This window comes from Narcine bancroftii, chromosome 6 (genome assembly GCF_036971445.1).
Source record: "Narcine bancroftii isolate sNarBan1 chromosome 6, sNarBan1.hap1, whole genome shotgun sequence".
In the NCBI taxonomy this organism is placed as follows: domain Eukaryota; kingdom Metazoa; phylum Chordata; class Chondrichthyes; order Torpediniformes; family Narcinidae; genus Narcine; species Narcine bancroftii.
Window position 1 is genome coordinate 34,517,916 of NC_091474.1, and position 15,007 is coordinate 34,532,922.

Sequence of the window (15,007 nt, forward strand, 5' to 3'; positions counted from 1 at the left end):
AACAGCACAAGGATAGCTTCCTCACTGCCTTCAGATTCCTGAATAATCAATGAACTATAGACACTGCCTTAAATGTCGTGCACTACTATTTTTATAGCAATGTTATAAGATGGTTATAATATGAATGTTTGCACTATGAAGCTGCCACAAATAAATGACAATAAATTCTAATTCAGATTCTGAACTCCTCCTGGTTCGATCACTCACATTCATAAAATGCATAATTCATAGCACCCCAGTAAACTTACAATCTTGCATGCCATTGGGACATGAAAGGAAACAAGAGCTTCCAAGGGAACCCCATACAGTCACAAGGGGAACATGCCAACTCCAGACAGAAAGCACCAGAGAAGCTCAGGAATGACCACAAATCATAGGTATTGTGCAGCAGAAGCTCATCGAGATGCTCCAATGTGCCACCCAGCTTCTGACCCCAAACCCAAGTGCATGTTGAGTTAAGATGCTGTGTATTGTTCAATCGATCTGTCTATACACCTACTCTATTAATGCAGATAAATTTCATAAGCTTTTAAAACATGGATCACACATTCAAAAATTAATGAACATACTTTGCAAACTGACTGTATCATTGCTTAAAACGTATATTAATTATGTACTTTATAACATTGTTATAAATGACTGAATTTAGATATATTTATGCAATGTCATGAATAATGAACAAGGCTCATAAAAATGCCTTTAATAATTCACAGCCTTTGATTCGATATTGATAAATGTACGGCAACAGTGGATTGAAATGTCGATGTATACCTGTCTAAATTTATAATGGTATATATTGGAATTGACAAATGTTTCTGATTCCTCACCCTGAAAAGTAACGGAATATGCTTTCTTTATTAATTAATTTTCCCTGCCAATACATTTCCCTGACTGCTTGTCATAATGTGGGGATTTTAATTATTCTTAACTGATATGACTTCCAACCTGACTTCTTCTCCACATCGAATATTCTCCTCAGTGTTCCCAGTTCAAATTTCCAGCTGAACTTTCATAGTCTTACTGCTTTCTAAACGTGAAATACATGAGCAGGCACGATGATTGTCAAAAAGAGTCCAGTGACTTTAGCTTTTTCAATACTTCCTGGAAGCCCATTGATTTGCCCACCTGGAGTACCAGAAGAGTTCCTTTCCACTTATCACCTACCCATCACATCCCAAAAATAAATTTAAGAGAAAACGATCAATTGTAAAATTTCTGCCTCTCTACTTGTAATTAGTAATTCCATGATAATTTGTCTTTGGGAAGTCACTGCCACATTAGATTATCTAATGGCAGATTTAGCAGTTACCTCGATATTCCTCTCTCTTTTGATGATGTCCAGATGAATTCAGATGGGATAAAAAAATATCCACCTCTGAAAAACTCACAATGTCAAATGATGCAGCAAAGGATCTGGAACAGAACACAATCACAATTGCTCTTTCGTATCTTTTACCTAACTCACGTTTCATCTTACTAAGGAAATTCAATACCAATCCTTTATCATAATACACACTAATTACTTAATTTGATGATTTGGTGCAAATTTATTGCAAGGCCATTAATACTTCACACAAGGAATGTGTGGGAGAAAGAAGAAATGGTTGCAGAGGGTGAGGATATGAAAAGGAATCATAGAATCATCGAGGTGCAGGTCATTCAGCCCTTTGGAGCTGCACCACTATTCAATATGACCGAGGCTGATCACACAACTTTAGTATCCTATTCCGACTTTTTTCCCCAATACCCCTTAATCCTTTTAGCCATGAAGGCCACATCTGACTTCCTTTTCAGGTTAGAGGATCAGTGAAAATGGTTTGGCTTCAGGTGAGGGGTAGCAGTAGGACAGGGAGACTAAAATTAAAGCATGATAATTGAATTACTTATTTAATTGGGTACAGACACTAACCTCCGACCTTCTCTGTGAATTCCCCGTTCACATGTAGGCTTCATCAATGCCGAGGAAGAACATGAATTACTCCAGGCCACTAATGCCCAGACTTTTCTAACATGACAAAGGATGGCACTGTGCATGCCAACATTACGTGGATAATGCAGGAATTGCCCAGTTTTAATTCTCTTGTTGGTTATCGTAACTGAAATCTCAAAATCATACCATCACTGATCCATTTTCAAGACTACAGTATCTGTCTGTGAAAAATAAAATCATTGGAAAGTCAGAAATCACAATGAGCCTGGCAGATTTCAGTGCATATTGTAGGTTAGTAGCTTGTTTGCTGCATTGGGATGACATAGTCATAGCTCATCTCATTATAGTATAATACACACCATACTGTGGTTCTCTGCTTGGAAAGTTCTTTGACATCTGGTTAACAAACTGTCAAGATTATGAATTCTGGCTTCAGAAGTTGTGATATTGTTAATAGGAAGTTAACTGCCAGCAGTAATTTTGATACTTTAACTACAGTTGTGTCGCTAATCAGTGTGGAAATTTTTTTTGTTCTTTGATGGTGAGATGGCAAACGACGTTAATAATGAATAAACTGTGTCAACTTTTTGATTTAATATTAACCACATAAGGGTCCCACATTTGAATGGGCTCCATTTAGAACGTTTAGAAGTTTGAAGACATAACTGTCAGAAATTAATGTGCTTTGATTATGGACTTGGGTCATTATTAAGGTCGACTGCCTTCCTCTCTGACATTTAAAAATGCAACAGGGTGACCTCACCTTCAGGATTCCTGAGATTCTCCTTTAAAGGATTTCAGTCAACGTACTCTCATTTAGAACGGGCTTTGGGTTCCGTGCCTTTCTTCTGACAAATTCAATGCAAATTAATCACCCATTGTTGACAGATATTGGAAAATAAGAACTAATGATGTAAAATAGCCACGGTGCATCCAGTTCACATTTTAATAGCAGTAACTTAACATGATGATAATGGAGCATTGGCTGGAAATGACAATCAATCTCTATCAATTAGCCTGTGAAGGAACTACAGGATACAAGAAAAACCTAGTGGCTTTGAGAGGCACAAGTTTGCATCCATTTGTCTCCCTTAATCTGCTGCATTTATCACATTTCTCTCCTCAGATTACTTTGAATCTTTCACTGCAGACTTATCTTTCTGGAAGTGTAATTTTAAAACAAAATCTACCAAATTTATATATGAACAAATCAATACCAATTGTTTCAACTATCTCTCCAGACAGCTAATTTCAGAGATTGACCACATTCACCAATGGATTTAAATTTTATCCCCTTCAAGAAATGACGACATCAGGGGAATATGTTTGGTATAGTTGACATCATTTATTCCCTTGAGAATCGTAAACATAGCATTCATTTCAGATGACAACCTTTCAGTGAGGTTGTGTGCAATGCTTTGGTGAAGCACCTCTAAAGGGTAGAGTGCACAGATAACACAGGATATGAATTTCAATTTGCATGGTTCATATTCCATTCTCTGCACAATTGAGTGGAGGTGTAAAAATACAATCTGAATGGCAGAGTGCATAAAGTGAAGTTGATTCACTAGCCTCCATGCACATGAGAAACCTTTCATGTGAATTTTGAAATGTAGAGCCATATGATGCATGTTTAATGTTGCCCTTCCCGGAGTCACATTTGAAATAAACCTCCAATCTTCTCTGCCAACTCAAATATCAGAACATAGCATCAAAGCGTCATGGAGAAATACAGCATAAAAACCAGCCTGTTGGCCCACCAAGTCCATGTAAAGGTAAAGGATAAAAGTTCCATTATTGCCATGTAATACTACATTTAGAATATAACATACATGAAATTCTTTAACTTTTGTCTACCGTACAGCAGTGAGTCAGCATTTTGTCCAGTGACCCTCACAGAAACCTACAACACCTGGTGTTCCTAGGCGGTCTCCCCTCCAAGTGCTGACCAGACCTGAGCCTGCTTAGCTTCCAAGAACAGACAATCCCAGGCATATTCAAGCTATTAGGTGTCAACCATCCACTGTCTATTTGCATTAATTTTATTCTCTCCATCTTCTCATGTTTAAGGTAAAACGTCTTTTTTTTAAAAAGAGGGTTATTCCATCTGATCAATACTCGACAGAGGTCTAACACCACCATCACAATGCCAAGTAACCTACTGGCAATGTTGGTTTCCTGCTCCTATCAATGACCCTCACACTTAGATTCACTACTTGAGGTACAGTTCTCTCAAAATAGATATCACACTGATTAATTTGAATCATAGAAACACAGAATCAGACATCAGTGAAACTAAACATATGGCTCACCTCATCAATGGCTACGTTAATCCCATTTATCTGTATTAGGTCCATTTTCCTCTATGCCTTTCCTTTCTAAGTGCCTGTCCAAATGCCTCTTAAATGTTTTAAATGCATCTACTTCTACCACCTCTTTTGGTAGTTTATCTGGGATTATACTCACTCAAATTCAGAAGAATGAGAAGAGATCTTATAAAAATTATGAAAGGGATAGATATGAGAGAGGCAGAAAAATTGTTTTCACTGGCACTTTAGACCAGAACTATGGAACGCAGCTTCATGATTCACAAATTCACAATTTAAAGGAGCAGAAGCAGGCCATTAGGCCCATAGAGTCTGTTCCATGACTAAATTGAATTATGCTCACAACTAGTTCCAATTTCCAGCCTTTTCCCCATACCCTTTGATACCCTTACTAATGAGATACTTGTCTGTTTCCTGCTTAAATACTCCCAGTGATCTGGCCTCCACTGCTTTGTGCACCAGTGAGTTCCACAGATCCACAACCCTCTAAACTAAAGTTCTTCCTCCTCTCTGTTTTACTTGGATAACTCCTAATTTTAAGACTATGACCCCTTGTCCTTGATTCGCCCATCAAGGGAAACATCTCATCTGCATTCACTCTATCAAAACCTTTCAATATTCAAAATGTCTTGAGATCCCCCCTCATTCTCCTATACTGCAATGAATACAACACAAAAGCTGTCAAATGCTCCCCATATACCAGCCCCTGCATTCCAGGAATCATCCTAGTAAATCTTTTCCACACCCTCTCCCACATCTCATCTTTTCTAAGATAGGTGGCCCAAATGGGGTCTCACCAGTGCCCCATAGAGTCTCATTAACACCTCGCTACTTTTATACACTATACCTCTTGAAATTAATGTTAGCATAGCATTCGCCTTTTTCACTACTAATCCCACCTGAGCATTAACTTTTAGATTATTCTGCACAAGGACACCCAGGGATTAGATTCAAGATGGAGATGAGTAAAAAGTGTTTTTCCCCAGAGAGTAGTGAATCTGCGGAATTCTCTACCCAGGGAAGCAGTTGAGGCTACTTCATTAAACATATCTAAGGTTCATTTAGATAGATTTTTATATAAAAAAGGAATTAAGGGATATTGGAAAAAGCAGGTATGTGAAATTCAGTCAATGATCAGAGCAGCCATGATCTTATTGAATGGCAGAACAGGCTCAATGGGCTGGATGGCTTACCTCTGCTCCTATTTCTTTTGTTCTTAGTTCTTCTCAGTGCACACTTACCCCTCAGATCGCCTATAAATCTCTGCCCTGTCACCATAAACCCATATCCTTTTATTTTACATTCCCTGACCTGAAAAGAACACTCTGATATCCTAGGCTAGAATAGATATCCTATCTAGGGACATCATCATTTTATAAATCTCTTTAAAGAAACTTCTCAATCTCCTGCAATAGATTCTTCACATTATGGGATTAACCTTATGTTGAAATTCAGAATGTCCTCTATTACTGTAGTTGTAGGAACTAGTTCCTTTCTGTAAATCTGTTTGATGTTCTCCTGGGGTTATCCATGTTCCACTTGCATATATGGTCCTTTCTCTAACAAAAATCCATTAAGGCATTAATGTTTATGAATGTGGACTAAAATACTTTATTCAGCTGAAGGCAAGTGAGGGCAAGCACAAATTTATCTGTTGCTTTATCTATTGGATGGTAAATGGTTTCTCAATAAATCAAGATTTTTAACTCTCACTTCATTTCAACCTGTAAAAGAGTCTTCTTCACAAGATAATGGAAAAGAAATGTAAAAGGAAAAAGATAATGACACACATGGCCATTAACAGGCTAACTTGCTCTGGTCAGCTCTCTATTTGAGATTTTGGTTGTTACATTTCCCTCTCCCTCAGAGCTGTCACTGAATAACAGAAGAATATTCAGTTTTCCCCTTATTCCTAAACTTCACCATTTTTCAGGAACTAAGCGTTTGGTGTTAAAACATTCCTCATACAGGAACATGCAGAAAGCCTGTCTATAGAGAGAGAAAGAGAGAGAGAAAAAAAAAGAAAATTATTTCATTCATCAATGAAACAAAGGTTTCCTCTCATTGATTCCAGGTGCTTCTTTGCATTAGCTTGGCATCATTGTTAACCTTCATAAGTACATTTTGTGTTTGATTATTAAGGTAACTATGAGTGGGTTGGGTAGGGGTGGAAGAAAATTGGAAAATTATTTATAAATTCTAAGCACACATTTTTAAATCAATTTTCCATCTCATTTACTGCATTCTGAATTCTAAATTTCCCAATTTCCTTTCATCATAACAATTGAATAAGCACTTAAAAAGCTGTGTATTAAAAAAAAACTATTGCTGTCTATGTAATCTGGTCCGTAAAAGAAACACAACTGTCGATAACTTGAAATGTGCAGTGTGCCTGGTGTAATGAAAGTGATTAAGTTTATTTTATTTGACCCCACTCCTATCTAAGACATCTTAGGATGGTGATGATTTTCATCTCAATCTAATGATGCTGCAAATACTTTTCAGTTTGTGACTTGTAGGACTCAGACCATAATATTACTTGGAGTAAAGGGTGTAATTTTGATTTTTGTGCTTAAGAGGCTGCACGGTTGTCGTAGTGGTTAGCTCAATGCCTTTACAATGCCAGCAATAGGGACCGGATCAGGGTTTGAAGCCTGTGTAGTCTGTAAGGAGTTCGTATGTTCTCCCTGTGTTTGTGTGGGTTTTCTCTGGGGGCTCCAGATTCCTCCCATCATTCAAAACGTACTGGGGATGTAGGTTAATGGGTGGTAAATTGGGTGGCACTGACTCGTGGGTCGAAGTGGCCTGTTATTATGCTGTATGTCTAAATTAAAAAATTTTAAATTTAAAAGAATTGATTATACTGACACTGGAGACAATCCAAAAATATTTTACTTGTTGAGTTGTTGAATGGAGGAGTTGTCCTATTATGACCAAAAATAATTAGATTTATATTCTTTGCAATTTAGAAGAATGAGAGGTGATTTTATTGAAAAAAATAGATCCTCATGTGGTATGACAGGCTAAATATTTCCATTGGAGTCAAAAATTCAATTGAAGGGACATAATTACAGGATTGGCATCTGGTCATTTAAAATTGAGGTGTGTCGGAACAACTCACAGAGGGAGGTGAATCTTTAGAATTCCCCATCCTAAGAGGATTACGGAGGTGCCATAAATGGAAGTAATTACATTTTTGAAAGAGCTAGGAATTGAGGCTTGTGGGGAACTAGCACAGAAGAGGAGACAAGGCCAGGGACAATCACCTTTGGCAGTGTAGGATTAAGGGGCTGAGTGGCTAACTCCTGCTCCGATGCTCTTCTGTTCATAACATTAAACTTGACTGCATTCAGAGAATCAACTAATTATTCTGCTCTGGTTAAATACATGAAGAAATGTTTATCTTTCATTATGATGCCACAAAATGCAAGTTATATATTAACTATAGGATGACTCAAGTCACAAGTTGTGAAGTATAATATTTAGTGATGCAGGAATATGTCTTTGATGTGTATACAAAAGGGAGTGGGCATTTATGATTCTATTATGCTTCTTTCTTTCCTTTTAAAATATTTTTATAGAGTTTAACATATAAATCTACATACAAAGTCTTCTAATAAAACAAATAAGTCATATCATATACATATCATAAATTAATATCAATGCAAATAAAAACTTATCCATATTTGTTTATTTAACAACATTTCTTACAAAATAATTCTGAATCAAAGCCAAGAGAACTATATTAGACAATCCCTTGATCTAAGAAAAGGGTACATTCTGCCTAATATAATGATATGATCTATGACAACCATAATTAAACCCAATATTTAACAAGTTAATCTAAAAATTAAAAAGAAAAAAAGAAAAACAAAAAAAACTGAAACTAAATCTATTCTATCCTCTCTGTTACCTTGTAGAAAGGAATGAAAATCTGTGGATCAAATAGCAATCTTCAGAAACTAGACAGAGAATCATCATATTCTGTTTTAATTCAAACATCTTCCTTTCAATATTTTGAAAATATGTCAGTAATTGCGATTTGATTCCCTTCAGTACAAGTCAACCATGTAATGAAACATCATATTTTATTGCTGGACACTATGGACAGAAATAAGCTGCGACTGCATTTTTTTTAAGATAAGCGACACAATGACAGAAAATGCTGGAAACAGTAAGTTGGACAGTAAGTATCTGTGGAAAGAGAAACAGTTAATGTTTCAGGTATAAAGCCCTTTGTCAAAATTCAGAAAGAAAACAAATTAGCTTTCAGGAACAGAGAAGGTGGGAGTGGAATGGGTTTGAGAATGTAAGTTTTAAAATGCTGATTGAAAGATGAAAGCTAGCTGCATGCAGTTCTTTCTTGTTATTAACTGGAGCTGATAAGAATCTCTTTATTTGGCAAGGTAGTAAAAGACTATTAACCACTGGGTAAGGGACACAACCCTGATTAACAAATCCCAAGAGAATTCTAAGTACTTACAGTATATCAAGCAGCTTGTTCAAATATTCTATAAACTTCAGGGTCTGAACTATATAAAATATATGACTTTTAAGCTATGACTCTCTTGGGACAAGACTAGATGCTTGTGGTGGTGCTTCTGGCTGTAAAGGAGTTCTCACACTTTGCAAGATGTTTAAAAATTTGTTTGTGCAGCTGTATTCGTGTTTGTTTTCAAATAACCAAATGTCAACTTTAACAGGTTGAGGAAAGGGATTATGATAATAGGGCAAGTTCATTTGGGTTAATAAGGACAGTTATAAGAATGTAACATTTCTCTAACTGTGTAATGAAAAGATATATTCCTTCATTCTCCCTATCCTGTTCCAACCTCCTCTGTTCTTGAATGCTACCTTGCTTTGTGGTCTTTCCAAGATACAATGAAGTTCTTGGCAGCATCACATGATTTTGGTCAACATGGGCAGTAGGGCTAAAAGGCCTGTTTCCATACTGTACGACTCCATAAGTGAAATTAATTTGGATCTCAGATTAACTTTGCCGATGAAAGAAAAGCCGCAAAGTGCTGGATAAACTCATCAGATCAGGCAGCATCCATGGGCAGCAATAGACACTTCATCACAATTAGCAAGAAAAAGGCACACACCCAAATGGAAAGGTGGAGGAGCAAAGGCTGACAAGGTGATCAGTGAGTACAGGTAGGAGGGGGAAGCAAAGAAAGAAGCTAAGAGCTGATGGGGAAGGGACAGAGGGCAGAGAAAGATGCCCTTTGGTAGGAAGTGAAGGGGGTGGGAGTACTGGAGAAAGGAATGTGCTGGTGACAGGCAGGTAGGGAAGATGGGGGAAGGAAAATAGAAGGAAGAATGGAGAAGAGAAAGAAAAATAGGCTGTTGGGGAGGAAGGATATGATAAATGGAAGTCGATATTGACACCAAGATACATGCTGCTATTTCTTCAATTTACATGTGGCCTCAACCTGGTTTGACAGCGTTAAAATGGCAAGTTAATTGAAGAGGTTGGCTACTAGGAGCTCCTTGTTATTGCAATGGCAAAGGCAGAGGTTCTCAACAAAGCAATCCTCAAACCAGAGTTCAGTCTCCCTTCTATAGAGGAGGTAGAGAATTGTTGGCAATTGGCTTTAGTCTCTCTGGTTTCATATTTATCAATAAATTTAATGTATCAATAAAGTTATGAATACACTAGGAACATAATGAAATTAATAATTATCTGACATGACATTCAACGGGATATGAATTCATAATTTATTTGGAATCACTCACATTGTATGCCCTCTTTATTTCTAACTAATAGTTGGGTTAACAGATGATTATGCGCTGCCAGGCTGAAAATAAATTTAATACACTTCAGTTGGTGGTGACTTTGATCTTCAATTGACTACTCTACATTGTCAGCTTCAGTTTGACATGTAGCTGGAAGAACATTTTATTTTCCCAATTCAATAGGTTTTTTTCTGAAATTATAACCTGCCAATAAGAAGGGGAAATTGCAGGAAATGAGCAAATTTGAAGGAGAAAGCCAATTAATATTTAAATATAAAATGCAGCATTTGAAATGTACCACAGTTTACTACGTAACCAAATTGATCTATTTAAAATGTCTTTCATGTCGCTCAAGAGTGAGCTAATGCCTACTGCAATCTTACATCCTGACTTGCTTCTCCTGAAGGGTTCCTGACTCTGTCGGAGGTTCTGATCTTGAGCTCAGGTGGCCAATGGTTTGGACGGGAACATGTGTGGCTGAGGAGGCTGCAGAAGCTCCGGGGGCGAATCTACGGACACTCGGTGACTCGGGTGGGGGGGGGGTGAAATACTCTCTTTTGCTTCTCTTTCTCTGACTGTAAGAGGCACTTCAAGCAATTTCTACCAATGGCGAATCTGTCTGACTTACAGCAGGCAATAGAAATTTCATGTAATATGACATTGTTTTATTACAATAAATTGAATCTTAAATCTTGAATCGTCTTCCAGAACTGAACAAGTTATCAGGCTTTAGAGCTCATCATCAATTCATGCCTCCAGACGGTCATTAAGATAGGCCACACAGAGTTTAATTTAGCAGGTTGTTTGCACAGCTTTATCAATGAAAACTGACAACTTACTAATAGGCACAGGAGAAAAACAAAAATACATTTTGTTGCATTGTTGCTATTTATCTTCTTACAGAACTTGCGCTCTTAATAATTTCATATAAAATAATGCCTGAGCAAAAAACTTTGCGGCTTTTCTTTCATCGGCAAAGTTAATCTGAGATCCAAATTAATTTCAGTTATGGAGTCGTACAGTGTGGATGGAAACAGGCCTTTTAGCCCTACTGCCCACATTGACCAAAATCATGTGATGCTGCAAAGAACTTCATTGTATCTTGGAAAGACCACAAAGCAAGGTAGCATTCAAGAACAGAGGAGGTTGGAACAGGATAGGGAGAATGAAGGAATATCTCTTTTCATTACGCAGTTAGAGAAATGTTACATTCTTATAACTGTCCTTATTAACCCAAATGAACTCGCCCTATTATCATAATCCCTTTTCTCAACCTGTTAAAGTTGACATTTGGTTAGCATCATCAGTTTATTGTCAGGGAGCTACAGATGGCAGGCCTAGGTGCCATGGTAGCTCAATGCAGAGGAGAAATGGAGTTGGAAGATCAGATACCAACCAAGAACCAGAGACAAATCTGGAACCATGGAAGTAAGAATTGGAGGTAAATGGTAGGGGTGTCATTCCCCTTTTATTCCCTGTTTTATTGAAGAACCTAAAGAGGTAATGTGCTCAATCTGCTTCCACCTTCAGTAAAAAAAAATTCAAAGTATTTTGTTTGCAGATTGGAATGATGCACCGAAGCACCACTTGTTAAATTCTGCAGAGATCCAGAAGCAGCCATCAGCATCTGGTGCATTCAGAGTAAATAAGCTGAATTTCCAATTTGGCCTAAATTGACGAATGGTCCCATCATTGGCTTGTTCAAAGTGGCAATGGTCCAACCTTTGAAATAATTGTTTCTGGTCCTCCAACAGATCAAAAACATTCATGCAACTCTATTATCTCTTTGTGATCATTAACCATGGAGATGCAGTCATTGACCACAGCCCAAACTTTTCTGAACAGACTTATACACAGGAGACCCAAAGAACTAAAATAATGTCAATTCAAGCCAAGTCAAGTCACCTTTATTTATCGTTCATACCATGCTTGCATGATAAAGACGAGATAGCATTTTTCCAGGACCACAGAACATAAATAGAAGTAAAACACATTAAAATATTAAGATGTATGCAGTAAAAGTCACTCCGAATTCATTGTCAAATCCGTTATATAAATGAAGGAAATAAAAGCTAGAATTAGAAAAGAAATAGATGATGTACACTCTCCACATTTGTTCTTGGAATTCAGGAGTCTGATGGCTTGGGGGAAAAAAAGAACTGTTGCCCAATCTGGATGTAAGCCACCCACCTCCCCCCCCCCCCGAGTTCTAAGGGACCTCCTACCAGATGGCAAAAGGGAGGGCAGTTTACATAAGGGGTGTATGGAGTCCTTCACAATGTTTATTGTATTTTGCCTGCATTGAGTGTTACAGATGTCCGTCATGGTAGGAAGAGAGCCCCTCCAATGATCTTTTCCACTGACTTCACTATCCTCTGCAGGGTCTTGCAGTCTGAGGAGGTACAACTTCCAAACCAGGTGGTGATGCAGTTGCACAGGATGCTATCAATGCATCCTCTGTGGAATGTAGTGAGGATGGTGGGTCGGAGATAAACTTTCCTCAGCCTTCACAGCAAGAAGAGGCACTGCTGGTGTTGGTGTTAAGGGACCAATGTGTAGTTCATCCTAAAGGTTCTTGCACATATCGTCTATGAAACACTGTTGTTACCAAGAGAGAAATAATTTAGATGGAACAAGTCATGGTGATGAGATACCCTGATCACCAGCCTTCCTGACCAAGATGTCCACACATTTTCCCCCAAGGGAAAACCAAAGTATCACTTCAACAACGTCATCACTTCTACAACTTCCATTTCCATGTTCTTGCACATAATTGGATATGATGAGAGAAGAGGCCTTCAGTATGGGGAATAGAGGTGTAGAGTGATTGGATGTCCATGGAAAACATGGAAATGGAACTTGTAGAAGTGATGACGTTGTTGAAGTGATACTTTGGTGTTCCCTTGGGGGAAAAGTGTGGACGTCTTGATCAGGAAGGCTGGTGATCAGGGCATCTCATCACCATGACTTGTTCCATCTAAATTATTTCTCTCTTGGTAACAACAGTGTTTCATAGACGATATGTGCAAGAACCTTTAGGATGAACTACACATCTCTGCCCAGAAGCTCTACATCCAAATACAACCTGGCATAGGAATGCTGAATTTGAGTAACATGATTTGGATTCGTCACAATGCAAATCTCAATATCTACACACAAGTGAAGTTAGCAATTCACTGTGCAGAATATTCTGCTCCTTCACAGGGGTTCAGCAAGAGTAAACTTGAAGTTTCTGTGCTTAGCCATCAGATTCTCAATAATCACCCCAAAAATAGTCATGGGTAATTCATTAGAGTGCAATTAAAATTTTTAATTTATCTTCATTACATCATACCGACTTATAACACAGTAAATTAACTTTTCAAGTGCAGAATGCCAGTTAATTTCTTGAACGGTTCCTGGTCAATAACCAGCCAAGCTTGTTATTCCGTACACTTTCTCGATGAGAAATCTGTAAAAAAATAATGTGTGTCTGGATGTTAAAGCTCACTACATTCCCAACCATGTCTTCACCCTTGAAAACTGCCTTGCCAGATATTGTAGTCAGAAACAGGAAGCATAAATAAGAGAGAATAATTCATTGTCAAATCCGTTATATAAATGCAGGAAATAAAAGCTAGAATTAGAAAAGAAATAGATGATGCAAATAAAAACTTATTAAGTATTTATTTGGTTTTTCTCAGCACTTTAAATCTTCAACCAACCTGTTTATGCATTCCATGGTTTCCTAATCTCTAATGCAGTCCATTGGAGAATAAACAGAATTATACACAGGAGACCAAATGAGCTAAAATAATGTGCTGTTTATTCAAGTACTCTTCACACACCCATCTTCTATGAAACACCATTGTCACCCAGAGAGATGCAAATCTCTGTAAAATATAATTGTTCATATCCAGTATTGCAAATAGTCTTCCAACATTTATCCACCTCTGGTGGTCGATTTTCTGTGGTGTTTCCATGAATTTGGTCCATATCCTTCAAAGCACTTCCTATCTATAAATCTACCCAATTATCTATTGAATTTTTTTTAATTGTTCGTCTTTTTACATTTTCCTCTGACACTTATTTCAGATCTGGACCACCCTCCAAGGGTGCCTCTCAGGGACCTGTTAAATATTTTCCCCACTCACCTTAAACCTATGCCTTCAGGTTCTGGAATGATCTACCTGGAGAAATATATCATGAGTATTGACTTTATCCATGTTCATCATGATTTCGTAAACCTCTATGTGATCACCCCTCAGCCTCCTTTGCCCTTCGGGGAAAATAAAATAAGCTTAAGTTATCTGTATAACTCAAGCACTTCAGTTAAAACACACAGAAGTGCTAGAGGAATTCAGCCAGTTTCACAGCATCCATAGGAGATAAATAAATATTACTGACGTTTCTTCAAGATATGAGGAAAGAACAGGAAGGCATCAGAATAAAGACTGAAGGATGGCAGGGGGAGGAATCCAGAGCAACAAAAGGTGTTAATTAGATATGATGAGAGAAGAGGCCTTCAGGATGGGGGATAGAGGTGCAGAGTGATTGGATGTCCATGGAAAACATGGAAATGGAGGAGTCACATGATGGAGTAGTGGCCGGACGGTGAACTCCAGCCCTCTCCAGAAAAGTCAGGAAAAACAAGAGAAAATACAAAGGCACAGAAATAAAAGATAAAGAAAAGTGAGTATAAAGGTGGAAAGAAGATGGCGACAAAAAAAGAAAAATCAAAATCAACGGTAAGAAGAGAGGAAGAAAAGACAACGGAGGAAGAAAGAGAAGGCCTTACCTGTCCGAAGAGGCCCGATGTGGAGAGAGAAGCCCGCTTCCTCAGGTCAGTAGAAATAGGACTACAAACATGGCTCGCAGAGCCGAGTAAAAGTGCGCGACGCGCATGAAAAAAAACACACCGACGGGAGGGGGGACCAGCTGGGGAGTCGATCTCCACAGCTGGCAACGACAGCTGCAGAACACCTGCAGCAAGAAGAGACCACAGAAGACAATGGAAACAAGAAAGAAGAGA

At 38.0% G+C, this 15,007-nt stretch overlaps 1 protein-coding gene across 1 annotated transcript in view; it reads right to left on the bottom strand.

Moving 5' to 3' along the window:
- Nucleotides 1-15,007, bottom strand: part of cbln4 (cerebellin 4 precursor) — a 139,613-nt gene that overhangs the window by 32,694 nt on the left and 91,912 nt on the right. The gene's annotated exons all lie outside the window — the stretch shown is intronic.